Genomic DNA, 9,608 nt, shown 5'->3' on the forward strand with positions numbered 1-9,608 from the left:
TCGGAGCACGGGGGGGTGGGATCGGAGCACGGGGGGGTGGGATCGGAGCACGGGGGGGTGGGATCGGAGCACGGGGGGGTGGGATCGGAGCACGGGGGGGTGGGATCGGAGCACGGGGGGGTGGGATCGGAGCACGGGGGGGTGGGATCGGAGCACGGGGGGGTGGGATCGGAGCACGGGGGGGTGGGATCGGAGCACGGGGGGGTGGGATCGGAGCACGGGGGGGTGGGATCGGAGCACGGGGGGTGGGATCGGAGCACGGGGGGTGGGATCGGAGCGGGGGGGTGGGATCGGAGCGGGGGGGTGGGATCGGAGCACGGGGGGGTGGGATCGGAGCACGGGGGGGTGGGATCGGAGCACGGGGGGGTGGGATCGGAGCACGGGGGGGTGGGATCGGAGCACGGGGGGGTGGGATCGGAGCACGGGGGGGTGGGATCGGAGCACGGGGGGTGGGATCGGAGCACGGGGGGGTGGGATCGGAGCACGGGGGGGTGGGATCGGAGCACGGGGGGGTGGGATCGGAGCACGGGGGGGTGGGATCGGAGCACGGGGGGGTGGGATCGGAGCACGGGGGGGTGGGATCGGAGCACGGGGGGGTGGGATCGGAGCACGGGGGGGTGGGATCGGAGCACGGGGGGTGGGATCGGAGCACGGGGGGTGGGATCGGAGCACGGGGGGGTGGGATCGGAGCACGGGGGGGTGGGATCGGAGCACGGGGGGGTGGGATCGGAGCACGGGGGGGTGGGATCGGAGCACGGGGGGGTGGGATCGGAGCACGGGGGGGTGGGATCGGAGCACGGGGGGGTGGGATCGGAGCACGGGGGGGTGGGATCGGAGCACGGGGGGGTGGGATCGGAGCACGGGGGGTGGGATCGGAGCACGGGGGGGTGGGATCGGAGCACGGGGGGGTGGGATCGGAGCACGGGGGGGTGGGATCGGAGCACGGGGGGAGCGGACAGGACGACGGAGGGGAGCGGAGGACTGGGGAGGAGATCGGTGGCGGTGGGGGGGTGCAGACCAGTGTTTCCAGCCATGGCCGATGATATTACAGCATCGGCCATGGCTGGATTGTAATATTTCACCAGTTTTCATAGTGAAATATTACAAATCGCTCTGATTGGCTGTTTCACTTTCAACAGCCAATCAGAGCGATCGTGGCCACGGGGGGGGGGGGGGGGGGTGAAGCCACCCCCCCTGGGCTGAAGTACCACTCCCCCTGCCCCTGCAGATCGGGTGAAATTGGAGTTAACCCTTTCACTCGATCTGCAGGGACGCGATCATTCCATGACGCCACATAGGCGTCACAGGTCGGATTGGCACCGACTTTCATGATGCCTATGTGAAGTCAAAGGTCGGGAAGGGGTTAAAGAACCTAGACATGTTTGGTGTCTGAACTCAATGACCTGGAGAATCACATTGGCAGGTCAGTTTTAGCATTTAGTGAACGTGGTGAAAAAAATCCAAAAAACAATTGGGACATAGCACATTTTTTGCAATTTCGCCCCATTTGGGATAGTTTTCCTATTTTCCAGTACACAATATGATAAAATCAATGGTGCCATTCAAAAGTACAACTTGTCCTGCAAAAAACAAGCCCTTACATGACCATATTGACGTAAACAAAAGTTATGTTTCTGGGAAGAAGGGGAGCAAAAAAATGGAACCGCAAAAATGGAAATACCCCTGGTCCTTAAGGGGTTGTCTGTTTTGTTATGTGCCTGCAGACCTTTGAATCCTCACAGCACGCACTGTGAGGATTCTCCAGTGTCAGAGCAGAGACTGGGCAGTCATGTGACATTACACAATATTAGGGCAACATTCCGACTTGTCTATTTCACTGGTATTAAGCGCGAGAACACATGTCTAGTCTGAATGTGGCCAGCAGTAGGCATATCGCATACTTGGGGTCTCACATCTGCCACTAGAGAATCCTCATTGTGCACTGTGGGGATTCACAAAGTGACTGCAGACTTGTGATAAACCTGGCAACCCCTTTAATCACAGCTTAAAGCACCACTCCAGTAGGGTTTTTTTATTGCACCATTGGAGTGGTGCTTTAAATGCAAGTCCCCTGTCCAGTATCATACTCACCTGTCATTCTTCATTCTTTTCCAGCATTGCTCCAGTCCATCTCCAGCAAAAAGTGACCTGCTGGCGCCCTGCAGTGTCTATGGGAGCCTTGTTGTGGCCCCGTTCTGGCTCTCATTGGCTTGTATCCAGAGCTTGTGACAACTTATGGCCAATTAGAAACTACTGTCACAAGATGGCGCCGCGCCGAAGGAAAGCAGCAGAGATAAAAGGTAATGCGGCCAGAAGGTGAGCATAACAGGGGTTTACATTTAAAGCGCCACTCCAGCACTGAATAAAAAAATAAACCAGCTGGAGTGGTGCTTTAATGTCACTAAGTGCTATATTCACAGTTTTCAGTTTAAAAACCCTCAAGTTTTCAAGCCAAAAGCACTTGAGAAAATATCGTTTTGGAGGAGTCTTATTTTTCCTGCTGCTGTTTTGAACACTTATGTTTTGATTGGACAATGAGTAGTGGATCTTTGTGGATCCATTTTCAACAAGTGATCTACCCCCCAGGAGTTTTTTAAACCTCAACAGCAGAAAAAAAAAATCCAAAAACTCTTTAGGAACAGGAAAGTGGATTTGAACATGGAAATTTATTGGAAGACAGTCAAGCGTTTTTTAAAAGAATTTTGTATAGTTTCCACTCAAACTTCTTGAGGGAAAAAATATGCAGACTTATAAATGCTATAATTTAATGCAATCTTTAAGATGACGTACCAAAAAAGAAAAATGCCCACAAAGTCTTAAGGATGGCATTGTTAGTGGTGCCACATGAGAAGGCTCCACTATGGACCCACATTAGCTGCATAAACAGGAATTTAGGGGTGAAAAAAATAAAAAAAATAATAATAAAAAAAAATTATATATTATATATATATATATATATATATATATATATATATATATATATATATATATATATATATATATATATATATATATATATATATATATCTATCTATCAAAGCTACAGATTTGAAAGATACTTTGTGCACCAACCAGTCACGCGCATTTCACGATACCTCTTCCCTCTGGGCAGGTAGCACATGGGACCACCCATTACTTTGGGGTCTCCTTCCTCAGCCCTGGTGACTAGCAGGGCAGCGTGCACGCTCCAGGTGTGCCTATTATAGTCCATAGGAGAAGATGTGGAATTATATTTACTTTTTTCTTATGGTGATTACATTTTTAAACTATGCTTGCCAATGATATTGTCTTCTATTGCGCTCCAGGTGTGCCTAAGGCAGGGCAGCCTGCACCCTCCAGGTGTGCCTAAGGCAGGGCAGCGTGCACCCTCCAGGTGTGCCTAAGGCAGGGCAGCGTGCACCCTCCAGGTGTGCCTAAGGCAGGGCAGCGTGCACCCTCCAGGTGTGCCTAAGGCAGGGCAGCGTGCACCCTCCAGGTGTGCCTAAGGCAGGGCAGCGTGCACCCTCCAGGTGTGCCTAAGGCAGGGCAGCGTGCACCCTCCAGGTGTGCCTAAGGCAGGGCAGCGTGCACCCTCCAGGTGTGCCTAAGGCAGGGCAGCGTGCACCCTCCAGGTGTGCCTAAGGCAGGGCAGCGTGCACCCTCCAGGTGTGCCTAAGGCAGGGCAGCGTGCACCCTCCAGGTGTGCCTAAGGCAGGGCAGCGTGCACCCTCCAGGTGTGCCTAAGGCAGGGCAGCGTGCACCCTCCAGGTGTGGCTAAGGCAGGGCAGCGTGCACCCTCCAGGTGTGCCTAAGGCAGGGCTAGAGCGTATGTGAGGTAGCGACAATCCCGCCATTCTAGTGACGCAAATAAAAGCGCTGAGGGGAAAACTCCCGCTGCGGCCGCCAGGTTATATAATTACTGCACGGTTCCCGCCATTTCTTGCACACTCACATGTTAGCTGTTTAGGGAGACCTTGTCGGTTCAGCATCCGGGGCGTGTTGCGAGCGCACACCAGACCAGAAACCAGCTTCCTCCACCGCAGCCCAGGTCGCCAGATAACCGGCGCTGGCCAGAACCCGGGAACCCGCGCGCTGCACCACTAATTGTTAGCGAGCGGTCGCCGCCCGCGAGGGCAAGATATAGTTTCCAGCTGTGACGTCACAGAGGCGGAGTGAGGGGAACATTAACCCTGGCAGAGCAGAGGCTGGAAGGACGTGCGGGCGCGCAGGTGGCCGTGATTGAGCGCAGAGCCGGCGCTGCCAGCCACCTGCTTGTGGGGTCCGTGTTACTGCAGGTGGCGCTCGGCTTTATGTGTGCTCGGTCAGGGATAAGCTCACATCCCGGCCACTGACCGCCTGGCGTTCTGTCAGGTGCACACTTCATTGCCCATTGTATGGGCCGCCGACCCTCGGCTCACAGCTTTCTGGGGTTTCCGCCTAGGACTAGACGCATGCAGCACATAGGTGCGACATCTCTGCCACTAGCTTGGAGGTGCGAGTTGGCTGGAAGAAAAAAAAAGGCGAGAACGTGGGTGCAAAGCCCCCCAAACAGTGTAAGGCTGTAGAAAAAGAAAAGGCTAATTAAAGCCCACTTCTGCATTTGTTTTTTGGAGGGTTGCCTTTAATTATATATATATATCACACACAAAACAAGAAGGCAGCGCTCTAAAAAAAATGTGGGCTATAATTAGCCTTTTTCTCTATAGCATTGGAACTAATGATACTTATATATTTATTTTACAGCCAATTTGCAACTCTAAGATATCCAACTGCTCACAAGCAAGTAGTACACAACTTCTACCTGACTCTAAACACAAAGTGGTAGAGCAAGGATTTAGCGGGCATGCGCACCGTCACACGACAACAGCGACATGTAGCCCTGCCGTAGATAGACGGGTAGCCCTGCCATAGATAGACGGGTAGCCCTGCTGCAGACAGGTAGCCTTGCCGGAGATAGACGGGTAGCCCTGCTGCAGACAGGTAGCCTTGCCGGAGATAGATGGGTAGCCCTGCTGCAGACGGGTAGCCCTGCCATAGATAGACGGGTAGCCCTGCTGCAGACGGGTAGCCCTGCCATAGATAGACGGGTAGCCCTGCTGCAGACGGGTAGCCCTGCCATAGATAGACGGGTAGCCCTGCTGCAGACGGGTAGCCCTGCCATAGATAGACGGGTAGCCCTGCTGCAGACGGGTAGCCCTGCCATAGATAGACGGGTAGCCCTGCTGCAGACAGGTAGCCTTGCCGGAGATAGATGGGTAGCCCTGCTGCAGACGGATAGCCCCGCTGCAGATAGACGCATAGCCCTGCTGCAGACTGGTAGCCCTGCCATAGATAGACGGGTAGCCCTGCTGCAGACGGGTAGCCCTGCCATAGATAGACGGGTAGCCCTGCTGCAGATGGGTAGCCCTGCCATAGATAGACGGGTAGCCCTGCTGCAAACAGGTAGCCTTGCCGGAGATAGATGGGTAGCCCTGCTGCAGACGGGTAGCCCCACTGCAGATAGACGGGTAGCCCTGCTGCAGACGGATAGCCCCGCTGCAGATAGACGCATAGCCCTGCCGCAGACGGGTAGCCCTGCTGCAGACGGATAGCCCTGCCGTAGATAGACAGGGTAGCCCTGCCATAGATGGATGGGTGGGTAGCCCTGCTGCAGACGGTTAGCCTGGCTATAGATAGACGGGTAGCCCTGCCGGAGATGGGTAGCCCTGCTGCAGACGGATAGCCCTGCCGTAGATAGACGGGTAGCCCTGCTGCAGACGGTTAGCCTGGCTATAGATAGATGGGTAGCCCTGCTGCAGACAGGTAGCCCTGCCGCAGATGTGTAGCCCTGCCGGAGACGGGTAGCCCTGCCATAGATAGATGGGTAGCCCTGCCGCCCTATCCTAAATTAATTACCATTCTATTTCATAAACCATGAGCCTGGATATAAAAACTGGAGATTTTGATCATAAAAATATTTCCTGCAGTACATAAATGTTCAGATATTTGGGGGGGGGGTGGAAGTGCAGGCAAAGTGTGAAAGCCAAGTTGTGATCAGGATCTTGGAAGCTGCACAGGATTTCTGGAAGTGCAGTAAAGCAGAGCCTAGCTCGCTCCCTGAGGAGACATGTCTGCTCTATACAGACTTCTCCTAAGTAGTAGGGGCAGATGAGCAGGCTGCGGGGATTTACTGCTGCCTGACATTACAGGAGATGGAATGAACAGTGCTTTTGATGCGAATGTTTTGAGTAAGCATTGTAGTACTACCTGAAACTATGTGCAGGGTGCTCTGTATAGGCTCTGTATAGGCAGGGTGCACTGTATTTGGAGGGAGCTCTGTACAGGCAGGGTGCATTAATTTTTAAGGGAGCTTTGTATAGGCAGGGTGCACTGTATTTGGAGGGTGCTCTGTATAAGCAGGGTGCACTCTTTGCAGGATGCTCTGTATAGGCAGGCTGCACTCTATTTTCAGGGTGCTCTGTATAGGCAGGGTGCTCTGTATAGGCAGGGTGCACTCTTTTCAGGGTGCTTTGTATAGGCAAGGTGCTCTATATGGGCAGGGTGCTCTGTATAGGCAGGGTGCACTCTATTTTCAGGGTGCTCTGTATAGGCAGGGTGCTCTAGATGGGCAGGGTGCTCTGTATAGGCAGGGTGCACTCTATTTTCAGGGTGCTCTGTATAGGCAAGGTGCTCTGTATAGGCAGGGTGCTCTATATGGGCAGGGTGCACTCTATTTTCAGGGTGCTCTGTATAGGCAGGGTGCACTCTATTTTCAGGGTGCTCTGTAATGGCAGGGTGCTCTCTATTTGCAGGGTGCTCTGTATAGGCAGGGTGCACGCTATTTGCAGGGTGCTCTGTATAGGCAGGGTGCACTCTATTTGCAGGGTGCTCTGTGTAGGCAGGGTGCTCTATATGGGCAGGGTGCTCTGTATAGGCAGGGTGCACTCTTATTTGCAAGGTGCTTTGTATAGGCAGGGTGCTCTGTATAGGCAGGGCGCTCTGTATAGGCAGGGTGCACTCTTTGCAAGGTGCTTTGTATAGGCAGGGTGCTCTGTATAGGCAGGGTGCTCTGTATAGGCAGGGTGCACTCTTTGCAAGGTGCTTTGAATAGGCAGGGTGCACTCTATTTGCAGGGTGCTCTGTATAGGCAGGGTGCACTCTATTTGCAGGGTGCTCTGTATAGGCAGGGTGCACTCTATTTGCAAGGTGCTTTGTATAGGCAGGGTGCTCTGTATAGGCAGGGTGCTCTGTATAGGCAGGGTGCTCTGTATAGGCAGGGTGCTCTGTATAGGCAGGGTGCTCTGTATAGGCAGGGTGCTCTCCACAATGACAGCAGTAAATACAATGAATCTGCCTGTAGAATACGCCGATTGGCGAGTAGAGTCCAGTTCCCAATGCTACCCGTGTGGTGCCTACAATGCCGAATGCCGGTGTCCCGCTGCCCCCACACGCCGACCCCCGCTGGCGGCCACTTACCTGTCGCCGTGTGCCCGGATGGCTGCGCTGTGGCTTGGCTGCGCGGAGTATCGCTGGCTGCGGTGCTGAGGCTACTTTACATCAGACCATACAAAAGGCTGGAGCACAGGAAAGTGATGCTAGAGCGCAGTCCTCACTGCTGACTGTAAACTAGGGCGCAAACAAAGGGAGGGCTGGGGAGCAGGCGTCACTCCGTGTGCCGGCTCTTACTGGAATTCTTCCCTGGGCTTCTGCTGCAGGGTCCGGGGAGGGGGAGAGCAGTGGGGGTCGGGGATGGACACTGAGGACTAGGTGGAGCAGTGAGAAGATGCCCGCGGCTCAGCAGCGCACCGACTACACCTGCCCAGGTCCTGGCGCTCTGCGCTCTCCTCAGCCTCCAGCCCGGCTCCTGTTGGCGAGCAGTGCGCACGCCCACCACGGAGCCCACACCCAGGATGAGCAGCGGGGGGCGGCCAGCGCCTGCTAATTACCCAGAGAGGGGCACGCTGCTGTCTTCTTCCAGGAGCCAAGGACTTGGCAAGGTCACGGCGAGCTGCTCCTCCTGCAGGGCCGGACGAGCCCACATCGCCGTCATGTGTGATGTGCCGTCATGTGTGATGTGCCGTCACGTATGATGTGCCGCCATGTGTGATTGCCGCATGTGTGATTGCCGCATGTGTGATGTGCCGCATGTGTGATGTGCCGCATGTGTGATGTGCCGCATGTGTGATGTGCCGCATGTGTGATGTGCCGCCATGTGTGATGTGCCGCCATGTGTGATTGCCGCATGTGTGATGTGCGCTGCGCAGGCGGTGGAGAAGCTCGCACCATGCCACCATCACTTTCAGGGCAGCTTTGTAGAAGGGGCGCAGTTCTCAGGCTGCCTAGCATCTACCTGAGGTCCTGCTGCTCGCAATGATGCTGCAGGGGGAAATGGCCTTCAGCCCAAATGAGGAACGAGCAGGTTCCAGCCCAGACTCCCTGGTTTCACTCCATCATATGTCCTGTAGAGCACATAGAAGAGCTGATGAGGGCTCTCAGCCTGCCCTCCAGCTTATCAGTGCCATCACAAAGAGTCCTTGCCCAGTGTCTGTAGGAACACACGTCCATCCCATTGCTGCACACAGTCCCACTGCGCATGCCGCTGGGGTTAGGCTCGGTTCACATCGCGTTAGTGCCAGCCGTCAAACGGATGCGCTAACGCTGATGCACAAAATCTCTTTTTTACTACAATCGCTCTAACGCATGGTAGCATTGCATTGGCATGCATTAGTAATGGAGGTCTATGCACAGCGGACACGTCCATTCGCTGTGCGTTAGACCTAACGTACCCGAAAACAGTAGACTGCGTTCAAGGGTGCATCACAAAGTAACGCATCATCGCTAACACATACGTTACGATAATGGAAGTCTATGGGCACCTTAGCGGATCCGTTACACTGCGTTAGTGCCGCTAAGTAACAGATCCGTTAAACGGATCGCCCAAACGCAATGTGAACCTAGCCTTAATGTGCACAGCAGCTAATGGTAGTGCACGTAAGGGGGACACATTCCTGACCCTGGCACATGTGTGGGACATCCTATGGGTTCCCCTACAATAACTACAACTCCGGTATGTCTATAGCCTGTTTCCTGTATCACATAGTGTCCATCCTGGACATGTTACCCTGAAGCTAGCTGTGCAGCGAGCTTTCAGCACCATGGAGAGTTTCCTAAGCTCACTGCTGTATGATGCTGCCCAGCATGTCTCCTGTAAGGTCTGGGAGCTGTACACGAACGCAGACTATTCCTCTCCTTCCAGGAAAGGGCACAATTGTTGGGAATGTCAGTCTTGCCCATAAACACCCCTGGATCATCTAGGTATGACCTTTTATTTTAGTAGGTAGGTAGAAATGAACTGCTGCCAGACTGCTTCTTCTGCATTTTGTATCCCATGGAAAGAAATAGTAGGGAAGGTTAAAATCCATTCTGCCTGATCCTTCTTTGCTCAGAGTACCAGAGGGCATCAGAAGTTTCCAGAAACAAAAATTTTGTGTTGCTTGGCAGATGAAAAGCTCTTTAGAAAGCTATTTTTTATGAGCTAAGGGTAGGATATTTGCCGTTCTTCAGCTCCAGTACCAACCACTGCACAATTTAAAGGGAATCTGTCAGTAGCATCGTCCCTCCAAAAGCTAGCTCTATGAGCATGTAGGTCA

The 9,608-nt window shown here is 54.1% G+C and overlaps 1 protein-coding gene across 10 annotated transcripts in view; it reads right to left on the reverse strand.

The window, feature by feature from the left end:
* ELAVL2 (ELAV like RNA binding protein 2) overlaps positions 1-8,423 on the reverse strand; it is a 245,677-nt gene extending 237,254 nt beyond the window's left edge. For 2 of the 10 annotated variants that reach the window (XM_077249301.1, XM_077249300.1), the window contains exon 1: positions 3,932-4,153. The gene's annotated coding sequence lies outside the window, so the exon portion shown is untranslated. Of the gene's footprint in view, positions 1-3,931; positions 4,156-7,434; positions 8,034-8,308 lie in introns of those variants that run through there. The other 8 variants (XM_077249294.1, XM_077249297.1, XM_077249293.1 and 5 more) reach the window with 8 other exon arrangements.
* Between the last annotated feature and the right edge of the window lie 1,185 nt (positions 8,424-9,608).

Source organism: Ranitomeya variabilis, chromosome 1 (genome assembly GCF_051348905.1).
Source record: "Ranitomeya variabilis isolate aRanVar5 chromosome 1, aRanVar5.hap1, whole genome shotgun sequence".
NCBI lineage: Eukaryota > Metazoa > Chordata > Amphibia > Anura > Dendrobatidae > Ranitomeya > Ranitomeya variabilis.